Below are 18,304 nucleotides of genomic sequence, written 5' to 3'. Positions count from 1 at the left end.
TTTCTTTTTTTTTTTCTTTTTTTAAAAATATATTTTATTGATTTTTTTACAGAGAGGAAGGGAGAGAGATAGAGAGCTAGAAACATCGATCAGCCGCCTCCTGCACATCTCCCACTGGGGATGTGCCCACAACCCAGGTACATGCCTTTGACCGGAATCGAACCTAGGACCTTTCAGTCCGCAGGCCGACGCTCTATCCACTGAGCCAAACCGGTTTCGGCTATCTCTTCTTTTCTTATCTATTTTTTCTCTTTCTCTTTTCTTTTTCTGTTGTTCTTTTATTTAATACTAGGGACCCAGTGCATGAATATTCATGCACCTTGAAAGGAACTGTGGGCCACAAGGTTGTGGTGGGCACAGGGGCAGGTCTTGGCCCATCCTCTGTGCCCCTGCCTGGCCCCTCCCACTTTGGCCCTCAGTCTCCTGTCTGCTGGCAGCCCCGCTCCCGCCGGCCCCGCTCCCACACGCTGACTTCGCCAGCCCCGCTCGCACCCACTTACAGTGCAGAGCGATTGGGGCCAGCACCATCAGTGGGTGCGAGCAGTGGCTGCTGCCCTGATTGCCCCTCAGGAGCAGGGGAAGGTGGAGACGCCCTGAGGGGTGATCGGGGCCAGCAGCTGCCACTCACACCCGCTGACGTTGCAGAGTGATTGGGGCCGGTGCTGGGCACCAGCAGCAGGTGCAAGTGGTGGCTCGAGTGCTGGCAGCAGGTGAAAGCGCCAGGCGTGACTGCAGTGTGCGGGAGCAAGGAATTTTCAGTAACCACCAGAGGCTTGCCCTGATGACAGCAACCAGTGCCCCACCCTGGTCTGGTGCCCCCACTCACCTGCTCCACCATCCGCCTTGGCTGACGCCCACCATGTTCTGCACACACCACCTGGTCGTCAGCGCACATCATAATGACCGGTTGTTCAGTTGTTCTGCCATTCGGTCTATTTGCATGTTAGCCTTTTATTATATAGGATTTTATTTTATTCATTATCATTACTGTTTTTATATTATTATTATTATTCCACTCATTATCTTTATTTCCTTTTGTATTCTTATTCTGTTTTCCCACTTTCTTCTCTTCTTTCAAATTTTCTTTTTTCATTTTTTTTCTTTAATTCTTTTGGCCTCTTATCTTTTAGTATTCATACATTTTTTTCTTAATCTTTTTTTGCTGTCTTTATTTTATTGTTGATGATGGTTTGGTGTTTTGGTTTTTTTGGGGTGGGTTTTTTTTTTTTTGGTTTGCTTTTGTTTTCTCTTTATTTTTTTCTGTCAATGTCTGCATAACAGTTGGCATGAGGTGGTCGGGGTTGAGCCTCACAGTCAGCCAGCACGAGGGCTACACCCACCTACTAATGGGACAACAGCAATCAAGAGCCAATCACAACAGGAGGGCCCACATAACCCATGCAAAGGACATTTCTACAACACCCAGCTCAGAAGATCAAGGAGACTACACCACTGGGTCCCACAAGATAATCACTGCAGAAGGCCACTCCACCAGGACAGAGTAATAGCTGGCCTATCCGTTACATAGAAACAAACAGAATAAACAGCAAAGATGGGGAAACAAAGAAACAGACCCAAATGAAAGAAAAGGACGAAGCTACAGACAAAAAAGCTAAATGAAATGGAGGCAAGCAATTTATTAACAACAGAGTATAAAGTAATGGTTTTAAGAATGATCAACAAGATGAAAAGGGGCATAGAAACCATGAAAAACAACCAGTCAGAAATGAAGAATGACATATCTGAGATAAAAAATAGACTGGAAAGAATGATAGTAGCTTAGACAAAGCAGAGAATCAAATCAGTGAATTAGAAGACAAGGAAGAAAAAAAATCACTCAATCAGAGCAGCGGAAACAAAATATAATTAAAAATCATTAAGATAATTTAAGGGGACTTTGGGACCACATGAAACTTAACCACATCCACATCATATGGGTACCCCAGAGAGAAGGAAGTGAGCAAGGTATAGAGAACCTGTTTGAAGAAAAAATAACAGAAAACTTCCCTAACCTGGGAAAGAAAAAAGTCACACAAGAAAGAAGAAAAATCTCAAATTTTTTTAAAAATCTAACATTTTATCTTAATGATCTAGAAAAAAATTAAGGCCCAAAGTCAAAAGAAGAAAGGTCATAATAAAAATTAGAGCAAAATTAAATAAAATAGAGAACACAAAAACAATAGGAATAAATTCATTTAACAAAGACATGGTTCTTTGAAATGATTAATAAAATTGGCAAAATCTTGGCTAGACTCACTAAGGAAAGAAGAGAAAACAGTCAATAAACAAAATCAGAAATTTAAGAGGAGAAGATACAAGACCCCACAGAAATACAAAAACTATACGAGAATATTATTAAAAAGCTATATACCACCAAATTCAATGGCCTAGAAGAAATGGACAACTTCTTAGACATCTATCACCTTCCCAGATTGATTCATAAGTAATTGGAAGGTCTAAATCTCTCAACCTGTGGGTCGCGACCCCTTTAGGGGTCGAACGACCCTTTCACAGGGGTTGCCTAAGACCATCGGAAAACACATATATAATTACATATGGTTTTTGTGATTAATCACTATGCTTTAATTATGTTCAATTTGTAACAATGAAATTGGTGGTCACCACAACATGAGGAACTGTATTAAAGGGTTGCGGCATTAGGAAGGTTGAGAACCACTGGCCTAAATGGACCAGAAAACACTAAAGAAACTGAAACAGTCATCAAAAACCTCCCCAAGTTGAAGAAACCAAGATAACGGCATAAGTAAACACTGGAAATTGCTGCCTCGCACAACCACTTCAAAAAGACAACTAAAAGACAAAACGGACATCATCCAGAACCACAGGAAGACTGGCTGAGTGGAAATTCTACAAATAGAAGGAAAGAGAAAAGCACACTGAGACTCAGAGGAGCTGCGGAAGTAAAGTGCAGAGGTACGGAGGCGCACATGGAAAGGGCTGGCAACTGAGGACACGGTTATCTTTTTCAATCGGAAGGGAGTCTCAAGCTCTCGACTGCTCTGAACTCCAGTTCAGGGCAAGTCTCTGGGGACCCAGACTCATACGGGGAGAAACTGGACTGTCTGGCATTGGTGGGAACTTGAAGGCGGTTTTCTCTCAGAGGTGCTTGCAGCGATTACAGGGACACTGAGATTCGGGGCCTCTTAGGATAGGACTGAGGAGCAGCCATAGCTGCTTGCTCTGCCCTGTTGATCCCCTGAGACCCCACCCCACCCAAGCTGTGCACAGAGGCTTTTGCATATGAAAGGCCTGGCCCTTTGCAACCTGAAAATTACCTAACAAACTGTAGCTGGGCCAGGCAGACCCAGAACTTCCAAAAGAAGGCCCAAGGCCCCACAGCAGCTTGCATTGCTTCACAGCTGGGCCTCATCTGGGCACCTCCAAACCCCAAACAAAGAAGAGGAATCTGCCGATCTCTCCATAGCTCCTACTGGGTAGCCTCAGGCAGAGGCTAAATTAGCACCTCCTTAGAGATCCAAGTGCCAGTGTGCCCAGTCGTCAGAGTGAGACCATCCAGATTACAACTCCTCAGATCCATAAGGGACACACTCAGGGGGCAGACTCAGTGAGCACCAAAGCCCCACTGAAGCAAGTCTTGCCCCAGAAAGGTGTCTCCAGCACAGAAGTTCTCCCACTCTAGACACAGCTGATTCTCACAGCCAATTGGCCTAGAGGGCAATCCCTCCCAGTGTTACCTACAACAATCAAGGCTTAACTACAAGACTGTGCACAAAGACCACAAGGGGTGCACTAAGAGTGTCCACCTCAGGTAACTGGGGAGGCTGAGCCACTGGGCCCTATAGGACACCTAGCACAGAAAGCCACTCTATCAACACAGGGAAGCATAAAAAATGTTGAGACAAAGAAACAGGTCACAAATGACAGAAATGGAGGAAAGCAAACTACCAGCTATAGAGTTCAAAACCAAACTTATAAGGTTTTGCAAGAATTTTCTAGAAACTATGCAGGCCAGAAGGGAGTGGCAAGAAATATTCAAAGTGATGAATGCCAAGAACCTACAACCAAGATTACTTTACCCAGCAAAGCTATCATTCAGAATTGAAGGTCAGATAAAGAGCTTCACAGATAAGAAAAAGCTAAAAGAGTTCATCACCACCAAACCAGTATTATATGAAATGGTGAAAGGTATCCTTTTAGAAGAGGAAGAAGAAGAAAAAGGTAAAGATACAAATTATGAACAACAAATACACATCTATCAACAAGTGAATCTAAAAATCAAGTGAATAAATAATCTGATGAACAGAATAAACTGGTGATTATAATAGAATCAGGGGCATACAAAGGGAGTGGACTGACTATTATCAGGGCGGGAAAGGGGTGTGGGGGGGGGCAGGAAGAGACTGCACAAAAATCGTACACCTATGGATGAGGACAGTGGGGAGGGGGAGGTAAGGGCAGAGGGTTGGGTGGGAACAGGGTGGAGGGGAGCTATGGGGGGGAAAAGAGGAACAACTGTAATAATCTGAACAATAAAGATTTAATTTAAAAAAATAAAAATAAAAAAAAACCTCCCCAAAAGTAAAAGTCCAGCACTAGATGGCTTCACACAAACATTCAAATAAAAGAAATGAATACCCATCCTTCACCAAATCTTCCAATATAATAAAGTAGAAAAAACACTTCCTAACTTAATTTATAAGGTCAACATTACCCTAGAGTGTAGCACTGCCCAGACTACAGATAATTAAAGCAAAAGGACATGTTGGCAGTGCTGCCCGGGTAGAGTGAGAGTCATCTAGCTGAGTGGTGCTGAGAGGGGTCAGAAATAGCAAAGTGCAGCCGTGTGAACACAGGCAAGGTTGGCCCAATTGAAAAGCAGAGCTAGTAGGGGTTAGGATGCAGGCACCCAACCAAATTCTGCTCTGACTGCAGACATCTTAAACAATAAGACACACACTCGGGGCTGCCTGTGTGGAGTGCGGGGCATGGCTGCGTGCCCAAGGCGCCTTCCTGTCCAGAAAGAAGCAGAACTAACAAGTGCTAAGGCAGGCACATGCAGGCCTTTCTCCAGGGAGAGCAGGAAGAGCTGGCGGAGCACTGAGATGTTAGCGCACAGACAAACCCCACCCAGATGCAGCTCTGACACACAGTTAAGCAAAAAGGCACCCCAAGAGTACACCAAGAAGCCCTATTTACATCAGGCAACCCAGCCCGATAAAAAAAGGCAAGAAAGTGTGCACACACCAGGCTCCCCCACCCAGAACACCCCCCTTTATTCCAGGTGATGCACTAGGCCCCACACAAACCTTACTTCAACTGGCCTCCAAAACTATTCAACACAGTCTACTCAGAAATTGTCTTTGAAGACTGGGAGAGATACAACATATAGGAACAAACACAGGAAGTAAAATGAAATTGAGAGTCAGAAGAATATATCCCAAATGAAGGAACAGGAAAAACTTTAGAGAAAAGCCCTAATATAATGAGACTAGAGGTCCAGTGCACAAAATTCATCCAAGAGTAGGACTTCCTGCTGGGGAGTATTGGGGGGCGGGGGGGGGGGGAGGTAAGAGATCAACCGAAGGACTTGTATGCATGCATATAAGCATAACCAGTGGACACAAGACACTGGGAGGGTGGGATGAGGGCATGATGTGGGGCGGGGGGGAGGGAGCGGGTAGGGAAGGCTGGGGGAAAGTCAATGGGGGGAGGGAGGGAAGGAGGCATATGCACTACTATCTGTAATACTTTAAACCAGTGGTTCTCAACTTTCTGGCCTTTTAAATATAGTTCCTCATGTTGTGACCCAACCATAAAATTATTTTCATTGCTACTTCATAACTGTAATGTTGCTACTGTTATGAATTGCAATGTAAATATCTGATATGCAGGATGGTCTTAGGCGACCCCTGTGAAAGGGTCGTTGGACTGCCAAAAGGGTTGCGACCCACAGGTTGAGAACCGCTGCTTCAAACAATAAAATAAAATTAAAAAGGCACCACAGCCTGCCAGTCGTTGACCTGGACTCCCTCTGCGAGGTGATCATGGGGCAATGGCCAGGCTTCCAACCAATCACATCACACCTGCCTTGGCTGGCCTGGCGCCAATGGGTGTCATAGCCTGGTCCCGGATGGTTGTCCGGATGGCCGTTCTGCTGTTTGGCCATTCAGTTGATTTGCATATTACCCTTTTATTATATAGGATAAGTAATTTACCTGATCAAGAATTCAAAGAGGAGCCCTAGCTGGTTTGGCTCAGTAGATAGAGTGTCAGCTTGCAGACTGAAGGGTCCCAGGTTCAATTCTGGTCAAGGGCACATGCCCAGGTTGTGGGCTCAATCCCCAGTAGGGGGGGTTCAGGAGACAGCCAATCAATGATTCTCTCTCATCATTGATATTTCTATCTCTCTGCCTCACCCTTCCTCTCTGAAATCAATAAAAATATATTTAAAAAAAAAAAAAGAATTCAAAGAGCAGAGATCCAACATGGATGCTCCCAACACCAAACAGATTTGTGGCTGAACTGCAGGGCAGCTGCCGTGAAAAAATAGTGGAAGTGAAACTGATGTGAAATATTGTGAACAGGAAACACAGAGAAAAGACAGAAGGAGACAGGAAGAGGGTGAGCCAACTCATACAGGTCCTGGGTACCCCCTCAGAGCTCTGTGGGGGAGGGAGAGCAAGTCAGAGCGGAAACATTCAAGGGGCAAGACCTGAGGCAGGCCCAGTCTCTGAGCTTCCGAAGACCCGCCCACCGGACTGTTTGGGACCTGGCCCTGCCAAGTGTCAGGCTGGTGGCTGAAAGCCAGGCGGGGAGATAGTGACTGACATGAACTGCACCAGAGAACCTACTGGGAGGCCTGTGGACAACACCCCAAGGGGCCAGTCTAGCTTCTGAGCAAAACACACTGAGCGCCACAAATAGCAGATCCAAAGGGTGAACGCAGAGGCTGAAATCTGTGGAGCCGAACTCCACCTTTTTATTCCCTTTTTATTTCTTTATTATTATTTTGTATATAATCTTATTGTTTATTTAGATTTCACTTTGTTTCTGCTTCTCTTTTCCCTCTCATATTCCTTATTTCTAGTTCCTTTTCTCCATCCATTTTTCTTTCCCTATATTTTATTTTATTCTGTTTTTCTCTTGCTATTCCATATAGTTTTTAATTCATTATTACCTTTTAAAATTATCATTATTTCACATATATATTTCTCTTCTTTTCTTCTATTCTTAATTTTTCTTTCTTTTCTATACCTTCTTTTTACATTCTCCTCTTTCATTTGCTTCTTTTTCCTTTAATTCTTTTGGTCTTTTGTATTATAATATTCCTTTTTATTTCCCTTTCTTCTCTTTTCTTATTCTTTTTTGCTGCTGGTGGGGTTGTTTTGGTTCATATGATCAGTTTTCATTTTGTGTGTGTGTTGTTTTTTGTTTGGCCCTGTTTTATCACGTCTTTTTCTGCTAGCACCTGTTAATGGGTTGCCGTGATACGGTTCGGGTTGAGCCTCATAGTCAGCCAGCCTGAGGATCGAGTCTGCCTATGAAAGGGACAGCAGCAATCAAGAGCCAATCACAACAGGAGGGCCCACATAACGCATGCAGAGGACATTTCTACAACACCCAGCTCAGAAGATCGAGGAGACTACACCACTGGGTCCCACAAGATAATCACTGCAGAAGGCCAGCCCACCAGGACTGGGAGTCAGAGCAGATCTAATTAATAAATAGGTAGAAGCACAAAGAGGCAGACAAAGTGGGAAGACAAAGAAGCCCCAAGTGAAAGAACATGAGCATTCTCCAGAATAAGAGTGAATGAAATTATCTGATATAATAAATAAGCAACTTATCTGATCTAGAGTTCAGAGTCATGGTTTTAAGGATGCTCAACAACATAACAGACATGGGAATTATACAAAACAACCAGCCAGAAATGAAGACTGACACAGCAGAAATAAAGAATACACTGGACAGAATAAACAGCAGATTAGAGGAAGATGAGAACTGAATCAGCAAATTAAAATACAGGGGAGAAAAATTCCCTAACCTGGTGAAGGAAAAAGTCACACACAAATTCAGGAAGCACAAACACTCCAAAGTGGGAAGAACTCAATGAAGTCCACGCCATGGCACATCATAATTAAAATGCCAAAAATTAAAAAGAAAGAATCTTAAAGGCAGCAAGAGAAAAGGAATTTGTTACCTACAAAGGAGGTCCCATAAAGCTGTCGGCTGATTTCTCAACAGAAATACTAAAGGCTAGAAGGGAATGGCATGAAGTATTTAAAATAATGAAAAGAAAGGATCTGAAACCAAGATTACTCTACCTGGCAAGGCTAACATTCAAAATACTAGAAGGTGAAATAGAGAGCTTCCCAGACCGAAAAACATGCTAAAGGAATTTATTACAACCAAAGCAGCATTGCAAGAAATGTTAAAGGGACTGCTGTAATAAGAACAAGTAGAGAGAGGAGCATAGGCATAACAAATAAAAATGGTGCCCTAGCCAGTTTGGCTCAGTGGATAGAGGGGATCATAGCTCGGTTGCAGGCTCAATCGCCCGCATGCAGGAGGCAACCAATTGATATGTCTCTCTCACATCATGTTTCTCTCTGTGTGTCTCTCCCTCTCCCTTCCAGTCTTTCCAAAAATCAATGGAAAAGTGTCCTCAGGTGAGTATTAACAAAAAAAATCTATAATAATAAAAGCATAATATGCTAATTAGACTGGACAGCTGAATGACCTTATGGACGGAGCCACAGCTGCGGGGACAAGGCAGAGGCAGTTAGGGGCAATCAGGTAGGCAGGCAGGCGAGTGGTTAGGAGCCAGCCATCCTGGATTGTGAGAGGGATGTCTGACTGCCGGTTTAAGCCCGATCCTGCAGGGATTCCAAGGGATCCCGGATTGTGAGAAGGTGCAGGCCAGGCTGAGGGACACCACCACCCCACCCTGGCATGAATTTCGTGCACCGGGCCTCTAGTATTAATAATAAAAGAAATAAAAGGGTGATAAAAGGTACCTATCAATAATAGCCTTAAATGTAAATGGATTAAATGCTCCAATCAAAAGACATAGAGTAGCTGAATGTATATAAAAACATATACATATGATGTCTACAAGAAACCCACCTTAGAACAAAAGACTCACAAAGGATGAAAGTAAAGGGATGGAAAAAAATTTGCCATGCAAATGAAAACAAAACAAAACAAACAGCAGGACTAGCAATACTCCTATCTGACAAAATAGACTTCAGAGCAATGGCCATAAAAACAGGCAAAGATGCTCTGACCGGTTTGGCTCGGTGGATGGAGCCATCGGCCTGTGGACTGAAAGGTCGCGAGTTCGATTCCGGTCAAGGGCATGTACCTTGGTTGCGGGCACATCCCCAGTGGGGAGTGTGCAGGAGGCACCTGATTGATGTTTCTCTCCCATCGATGTTTCTAACTCTCTATCCCTCTCCCTTCATCTCTGTGAAAAATCAATAAAATATATTTTTTAAAAAAAACAGGCAAAGAAGGTCACTACATAATATGAAAGGGATTAGTCTAATAAGAAGATATGACCGTGGTAAACATATATGCACCACATATAGGAGTGCCTAAATATATGTTTTTAAAACTCTAGGAGGGATTATCTTGAGCGAAAGTCACTTGGCAAATGCCAGGTGCAAACGGGTACTCTTATTCCTAAAAGCAGGAGATAGAACCTCTACATGAACCCTGTCCTCCCTAGACTGGAAAGAAACATTTTTGTCACCAGAGACAGGAAGTCAAGACTGAGAGAAATCTCCACAAACAGGCCTTGTTAAAATAACTCTTATCTTTCTTTAGTCTTCCCATATATTTTACCTTTCACAATGGCCTCTCCTTATTCAGTGCAGTCTATAAACCCTTAGGCCTAGCCACTTCTTAGGGTTTTCATTTTTCCTATCGGAGCACCCAGTGCATGTAAAACTCTGTATGTATCTTATGTCCATCTAGGTCTCGGGCCCAGGGGAGGCCCTAAGAAGGTCTCGGGAAAGTCTTAGAGGTAAAGTTTGCCTCCCTTGCAGACTCTTCTGGGACCTCAAGAGAGAGGATTAGCAAAAGGCCATCTCTAAGGCGCCAGTACTGGTCCTGGTGGGCTTGGTAGATCTACTAGACAATTCCCAGAATCAGATGGCTGCCAGGAAAGACAAAGGCTGAGGAGAGGGGCAGAGAGACAAATTGTCATTGCTGGGACCAGCGCTGGGAATCCTCTCTCTCCTCCCCTTTCCTCTTCCTCCTCCCAACTCTTTTTCTCTTCCTCTTGCATCTTCCTTCCTGCTTTGTCTGATCCTCCCCCCTCACCCACCCCACCCCCCACCCACCCTCACCCCCCCCACCGACCCTCACCCCCCCACCCCCCACCCCCGTGTCTTTCTCAGTGCGTGCAGGTGTTCAGCCTTTCTCCGACTGAGGATTCCTTTGGTGATCTGCCGAAACCCGCGGATCCTTCTCAGAATAAGGCCTTTAATGAGTCGAGCAGAACATTTTGAAATACAAGGGAAATCAAATCCAGTTGGCTTGTGAGGCTACCGCAGACGGATAGCAGGGAGAAAGGGCTGGGCCACTGAGCTTACCCAACCAACCCAGACGGCCCTAGAGTGGAGGCGGTGAAAAATAAGAAACGTTGGGTCCCCCCAGTCTCAGAGAAACGGAAACTCCGGACGTCATTGTTCTTTACTAACCAAACTGCGGAAAGGCCCTGTGTGCTGGGACCGAGTTCCAAAGGGAGGGACCTCGCGCCTCCTCCTGGCCACCGCGGGTACCCAATCCGCAGAAAACCAATAAAACGCGCGGCCTCCGCACCACCCTTAGAGCTGCGCACTGAGTTTGGGGCGACGGGGAGAGGGTGAGCTTCTCGCCCTGGCAGCTTGGGACCCGTTGCCCAAATGTAAACTCTCTGAGCCGAGACCGAAGGCAGCCTGGGCGCGTTGCTGGTGAGGAAACAGGTTGCAGAGTTTAAAGGATTTGCTCCGGCCCATGGCTGATCGGCACCAAATCACGGCCCAGGCCTGCGATCGCCCTGCTGTTCGCCTGGGCTTTGAGAACCGCCTTCCTGGGGCTCGGTTCCGCCCAGACGGAACCCAAACTTCGACGGCAAGCACATCCAGGAGGAAGGGATCTTTTCAGTCCATCCCCAGAGGCCCCACCCAGACCCACTGCGGAGCCACCTCCTTAGTCCTGAGACTGGAATTTTCCAACTTCCCACGACACCCGTGGGCACTCTTCCCACGGTCTTAGGCGCAAGGGAAGGTTCCGCGGAGCCAGAGCACTGTCTGTGCCTCAGCCCGAGCCGTCGCTGCCCCTTCTGGGGCTGTTGGGAATAAGAAATGCAGACTCAAAGGGGCGCGCATATGGACAAATGGGGTATAAGCTGAGTGTATTATTGAGACAAGTACAGAGCTCACGCCTGCAGGGGGCCACACCTGGCCAGGGCGATCGCGGGCTCGCGGCTAAAGCCGCCGTTGTCGTCGATCTGCTCAGTCAATCCGAGGCCCTCGGTTTGCTCCAAGAGCCACACGAGCTTCCTCTGACGTTCCGCCGTGAAACCCTCGTCAGTGCCTCTATCTTGCCTCTCACAGTGAGTCTGTGTACAAAGTCTTCACTGTCTCCACCGTTCCACTGCAGGCGCCGCGCTCGGGCGAGGGGCGAGCCGATGCGCCCGGGAGGCGGGGCGGCCAGGGCTCCGGGCGGTTTGCAGCGCGTCCTCCCGGCTGCGCGGGCCCGGGATGCGCGTCCCCACCGCGGGGGCCGCGAGCGCCCCGCCCTCCTACCGGGTCGGAGGAGCAAACGTGTTGCTGTCTCTAAGCATTTAAAAGAGGAGCGCTGTGGCTCAGTAGTTGAACTTCGATCTATGAACCAGGAGGTCTGGATTCGATCCGCGGTTGGGGCATATGCCCAGGAAGGGACCTGATTCCCAGTGCGGGGCGTGCGGGAGGCAGCGATCGGTGATTCTCATCATTGGTGTTTGTGTCTTTCTCTCCCTCTCCTTTCCTCTCTGAAGTCGATAAAAAAAAAAATTAAAAAAAATTTTTTTAATCAATAAAAGAGGAACATTGTCTTTCGGAATCGAGAGCATCAACCATCAACGTACATGATCACGGTCTTCATGGTTTGTTTGCTTGTTTATAATTTCTCACCAAAAAAAAAATTAATTTCTCTAAAGATTTCAGCTTATTTTTCCCTTTAAACTTTAAAATTATGTTGTCCAGTTTGAATTAAAAAAAAACCTTTTTGATATTTTAATGAAAACTATGTTACACTCAGACAGCAAGTTAAAGAGAGGTGCTGTCTTTATGGCGCTGAGTCTCCTACCCCAAAACATGGTTTAGCTTGGCTGCTAGGACGCTGCCCCAAGGCAGTGAGTGATTGCCGGCCTTGAGCATTTCTCCGAGTCACCTGGCGAGCTTTCACAGGCGGCTGGGCCCACGCAGGGTTCCGGAGCCCTCGGATCTCATGAGGCCTGAGAATTTGCATTTCTCACAGTGTCCAGGCGGTGCTGCTCTTTGTCCTGGCACCACGCTGAGAATAACCGGTAGCCTATTGATCCTCTTGGAGATGGTTAGCAGGATAAAAAAAGAGAGATGAAAGCATATTTACAAAAACAAAACAAAAAAGTAGGACTGATAAATGAGGAGTTAAAAGGGAATGTTTGGCCGGTGCCAAACTTGGTTCCCGCTCACCGGCTTAACCTACACCTCCCACCCCAACAAGGAAGAGATTTACCGGGAACCAATGTAAAGCAAACGTCTCCGGGCTCTGGCGGCAGAGCAACGTTCTCCGGTGTGTCAGTAACTAACCCAATACCCGTGGGCGCAGCGCTCCCCGAGGCCGCCCGTGTCCAGCTCGTCAGCAACCCCAGCCAGCTCCCCACGCTTCCTCTCCCTGCCCTGGTCCTGGCTCCGCCCTCTCCTTCCTAACTCCATTTCCCCTTTTTCTTTATCTTTTTCTTTTTTTGCTAAATCTGGGGTGAATAGAGACAATTCAATTTTTAAAAAAAAAGATTCAATAGGGAAAAAGGAGTGCGCCCAACGTGGGGCTCGAACCCACGACCCTGAGATTAAGAGTCTCATGCTCTACCGACTGAGCTAGCCGGGCACTTCCGGGGGATGGCTTGTAAAAGTTCAGATTAATTTCATTCCAGAGACCAAGTGTCTAATGCAGCAATCTGAAAGAAATCTCAGGTTCTGAATTGTGTGGATCCAGCAGAAACTCAGGGCCGAGGAACCCGAAACCTCGAGAGAGTGACGGGGGGCTGCGCAGGAAGGAATCACGGGTCCTGAAACCTCAATGTTTCTGCAAATTCCCTTTGGACCGAGTCACTTAGAGAATCCGGCTCCTGAGACCGACTTCTGAGGCTGAGAAGCGCCGACCAGCCGCAGGGGTCGGAGCGGCGCGGGGACGGGTGCTCGGGACCTTGGGGCTGCCGCCCCTCTGCCTTCTCCCCTAATCTTGACAACCCGGAGGCCGAATGGGGAGCTTCGCGCATCACTGGGAAAATAGGTCCAATTCGCTGCTCATCTAGGGCACGAGTTTGGTTTTAAATACTAAAATCTTGTGTGTCCTGAGAAAAAGACCACTCTCCTTACGTGCATAGCTCTCCCCGAGATTACGCGGACGGGGTGCGGGGCCGTAAGGAGGGTTCGCTCCTCTCCAAACCCTGGAAGGGGAGTTGAGCTCCCGATTCCCCGGCGAAGGGAGCCTCCCTCTGCGCCTGCGTCACAGCCCAGCGCTCTGCACCCGGCCTGAGGCTACTCGCCAGGCTGGTGGGGTTCACCTGGTGGGGTTCACCTAGTGGGGGGGGGGGGCAGCGGAGTGAGTTGAGTGGGAGACAATCATTCACCGTCGTAGGCTACAGTTCTGCGACACCGCCTCGAGCAGATTATAAACTCACTGGTTTAACTTTTAAAAGGCTAAGGAAGTTCAGACGCCAAGGCCAACTACGATGACCGGCCTGACTCGGATTCCAGCAGAGGTCGCTGCAGCCGCAGCGCCGAGGACCATCCACCGCTCAGGCCTGTCCCCTGCGGAGCAGCCCGGCGTCTTTGGAGATCGGAAACCACCTCTGCTGCTTGTTCTATTTGCCTCGCTCCGGTGACGCGCCTAAGTCGGAGTCCCAAGCAAATCCTTCCACTCCGTAACCTCCAAGCCGTCCATCTGAATGTGGTTTTGAGCCCCCGAATCCCGCGCTGTCGGCACCAGCATCACCCCCTCTGCTGGCGGCGCGCCCCGGTCCCGACTTGAGCTCTGAGTGGCGTTCCCAGTCGCCCCTCCTCCGGTCACTGCTCTCTTTCCCCAAAGGTGCGAGGGCGGCCCGAAGGATTTTCCCATTCACGTCTCCAGCTTAGAAACTGGAGTCGAGGTTGCTGTCCCGGAATGGTGGGGCCGCAGAGAAGCGAGCTGGTGACTGCGGGAGGCGGGAGGGCTACCCAGCCCTTCACTTTTCGTGGCTCCCGAACCGCTACAGGTAACTGGGCGCGCTCTCCATCCCCAACGCCGGCGCTTGAGCTGACTCCCTTCTTCTGACCCCTCAGTAAATCAGGCCACCTCGGAGAATCGGGTAAAACAAATCTGACGAGTCTCTATTTCAGAATTTTCCCTAACCCTCCACCACCCAGCACACGCCTTCCGCAAAAAAAACAGAAACAAAAAAGTAAATCGTGTATCTGGGAAAAGAAAGCCGAATGCGTTGGCCGGGAATCGAACCCGGGTCAACTGCTTGGAAGGCAGCTATGCTCACCACTATACCACCAACGCAACCTGAAAACAGTACGCTTCTGAATCTACTTTCCTATGAAGAGTCCCATGCCAAGCTTCGGTTCCCACCATTTTCCTGCTATTTTGAGATTTATGTTAAGGAGAAAGAAAAAAAGTTCTCTAGAATTTCTCCTATGATCACATTGAAAATTCTGGTAGTATTTTTTATTATTTCACATGTTTAAGGAAAGCCACTTTTGTTCATCTAGAGTTAAGGCACTTTATTGGGAGTTATCTCTGTATACATATGGTTGCACATTTGAGAGTGTTTCCTTAAGGCAAATACATAAGGGTAAAATTGCAATTAAAAACATATGTACATGTTAAATTTTCAGTATTCAGTGAATACACCGGTCAACTGGATGTCGTCATTCTTTTCACCTTTAGAAAGCACAGGGTAAACATATGGAGTCTCATTGTAATTTGCATTTAATCTATTACTACTGAGGTTGTTCATTTTCCATAAATAAGTTATCTGTTCATTTTTAGACTTGCAAAGTTATATGCTTTGTCTATTTTTTCTATTGTGTGTTTATATTATATATTACTTACTTATGCCAGTTTATTGCTTGTCTTTTAATTATTTATAGGACTTTCTGATGGGCAGAAGTTTTCTTTTTTATGTAGTGTAATATGTCAGTTTTATCCTTTACTATTTGTCTAATTCAATATTAAGATAATTACCCACTAATATACTTTTCCTAGCTCTTAATTGTTTCAGTTCTTGCATTTAATTATTTAATCCATTTAATAGATGGTATAAGGTGATACTTCTATGAATTTATCCTAAGTAAATATCTAAGGATATACACAAAGATATATCTATACAGATGTTACTTGTAATACAAAAAAAAAAAATTGAGAGGGAGGACTAAAAGATTGACTGATGGAAACACATGAATTGTTATTTTATGTTTTGTTTTTTAATTATATTTACATTGTGTGTTGCTGGTGAAAGCGTAAATTGCAGCATTTGAACTCCTGGACATTTATTCCACACCCGTGTAAAATGACATATCCAAGATTTATTTATGGCAGTATCGTTTGCAATAATAAAGGTTTAAAAATAGTAAGTGTCCAACAATAGGAAGTTTGTGCAATTAATGGTGGAATATCAATCAAATGGGATCCTATGTGCCATGGGATGAGGAGGTTCTTCATGTCTAATCTGGAACTATTTCCAAAATACACTGTTAAGTGAAAAGGAAACGTGCAGAAAGGCGTGAATAGATTGCTGTCATTTATGCAAGAAGGGGGACATATTGAAATGTGTATGTGTGTATGTATGTATGTATATGCATATACTTGTATTTGCATAAAATATTTTCATTAAAATTATGAAACTTTCAGCTTTGGGTGGATGGAAGAAGTGACTGGAAGAAACAATGTCAATCATTAAAAAGGACTCTTAAGAGAGGCAGCAACAGAAAAAGGAAGTTCCCTGACCGGGAATCGAACCCGGGCCGCGGCGGTGAGAGCGCCGAATCCTAACCACTAGACCACCAGGGACTGTGGTGCTAGCGCTTAGTAAATAATCTATAGTTCAAAATTGTATACATTGTCTCAACTAGTTAGATATTTTAGATGTTTTTCAATATTGGCCTTTCCCGACGACGAAATTACTTATTATTTCTCTTTTGACGTAGAAAACCCGTGAGAGAACTGCCAAGCCTGGCTCCCGGAGCTGAAGGAGGCTGGAGTACACACCGTCACAGTCCCCAGGACCAGAGACAATCCATGGACACCAGGGGGCGGGGAGGGCCGGGGGCGCGGGCGGGCAGGAGGGGCCAATGGGGGGGGGGGGTAGGAAGGGGACATAGGTAATACTTTCAACAATAAAGGATTATTAATAATAAAAAAGTTCAGCGGAGAGAGACTGAGAAAGGCAGATCTCAGCTTCCCACAGTTCCCGTGATCCCCTGAATTGTAATCAGCAGAAAAGTGAAGGTCTCCAGCTGGGGCTCTGCCCATTGACCGGACCTTTGCCTGGAGGCGTAGAAAAGTCCCCGCGCAGGGGACGCGGGGAGACCCAGGTCCTTCCGCAGCTCTTCCAGCTACTGTGAACTGGGACCCGTCAACGGAAGAAACATCCAGACCTGTAAAGAATGCGTTGGAGCCAAACTGTCCTCAATTGTCCGGTAGCAGCATCTCAACGGACTGAGAGAATGCTCCGAAAATGGCAATTTGGAAGTTTATTTTATACACTGAGTGGCCAGGTTATTATGACCACCCCATCACTACTTCATTGTCACTTCCAAAAATACTGAATGTTGAACACTTCCTAAGCAAATACTCTCAAGGTTGTATTATTATTAATTTGCATAACTAATTCACTTCATTGCACTGATGGGGCGGTCATAATAATCTGGCCACTCAGTGTATATTAACAATCGAAAGAGAAGGCGCAAGCGGTTCCGGGAAATTCATTGGCGCTAGATTAGGGAGGCGGAGAAAGCAACGTGGGGAAACCGCTGGGATTGGATAAAAAGTAAAATGATGGACATCCACAGACCAGCGCTGTTGGCCAAAGAGAGTTATTACCGACGAGTCACTCATCCAATGGCTGCTTGGAGGTCACCAGGATCTGAGCATAACGCACGGGTGGGAGACTAAGAGAAAGCTTTGGAGCTTTACATTTTTTAAAGAAGAATAAGAAAGCGAGGGAGTGACGGGAAAGAAAAGAACATTGGGGTGCATGTAGGCATGTAGGCTAGGGACTGAAGGAGGTTTAAAAACCAAATCCATCGATGTATGCAAATTAACTTGAAAGAGAGAGAAAAGAAAGCAAAGTGGACTAAAAGGGGCCACATGCCAACCTGACCAGCTCAGGGGAGACCTGCGCAGTGGCCTTGAGAACTCCGAGACCTAAAGTAACCACAAAGGATGGTCTGAAATTGCAACTTTCTAGCCAAAGCGGTTTATGGCAGGTAATCATGTCCTAGGCTAGCCTCTTCCCTGACAAAAGTCATTCTGTATCTTGACTAGGCCTGTCTTTGTACATTCCTGTGGCATGTCAGGGTAACTCCCCTTTTTCCAGACCCTTCAGGGCATAACCACTGCACCAGGGCGGAGGCATAAATCCTCTCTTTGTTATTGTATCATGTTCGTTGTTGACTATTAACTATCCTGCGCCCACCTGTGTAAAAGAAGTATATGTCTATCATTTTACTTTTGTTGTTTTCATTTATTTTTTCGTTAATCCTCACCCAAGGATATTTTTCCATTGATTTTTCAGTAGAGTGGTAGGGAGGGGGAGAGACAGAGAGAAAGAGAAAGACATGGATGTGGGAGACACAGTGATGGCTTGCCTCCTGGACCAGGGCCGGGGACGGAGCCTGCAATGGGCCTCTGACGCTGTGCCCAGCCCTCCTTCCCCTGAGCAGGTGCCGATGAGCCCACCAGGCCCCGGAGCCTCCGGCCATGGCTTCTCTGCTCTCCGAAGGTCCACCTGCAGGGCCTCGCCAGGAAAATCTGCTCCCAGCCCAGCCCTGAGCCGCAGAAGCTGAACTTGGCTGGCAAACTCCTTGCCTGGCCCTGGATGCTG

The 18,304-nt window shown here is 46.5% G+C and overlaps 3 non-coding genes across 3 annotated transcripts; all 3 read right to left on the bottom strand.

Moving 5' to 3' along the window:
• Positions 1-13,028: 13,028 nt before the first annotated feature.
• On the bottom strand, positions 13,029-13,101 carry TRNAK-CUU (transfer RNA lysine (anticodon CUU)). Its single transcript has one exon. It is a non-coding gene; the product is annotated as a tRNA-Lys (tRNA).
• A 1,587-nt stretch (positions 13,102-14,688) lies between these two features.
• On the bottom strand, positions 14,689-14,760 carry TRNAG-UCC (transfer RNA glycine (anticodon UCC)). The gene has a single exon. It is a non-coding gene; the product is annotated as a tRNA-Gly (tRNA).
• A 1,437-nt stretch (positions 14,761-16,197) lies between these two features.
• On the bottom strand, positions 16,198-16,269 carry TRNAE-CUC (transfer RNA glutamic acid (anticodon CUC)). The gene has a single exon. It is a non-coding gene; the product is annotated as a tRNA-Glu (tRNA).
• Positions 16,270-18,304: the final 2,035 nt, after the last annotated feature.

The sequence above is a fragment of the Myotis daubentonii genome, chromosome 18, assembly GCF_963259705.1.
Source record: "Myotis daubentonii chromosome 18, mMyoDau2.1, whole genome shotgun sequence".
Taxonomy (NCBI): domain Eukaryota; kingdom Metazoa; phylum Chordata; class Mammalia; order Chiroptera; family Vespertilionidae; genus Myotis; species Myotis daubentonii.
This window is presented reverse-complemented; position numbering and strand designations above follow the sequence as displayed.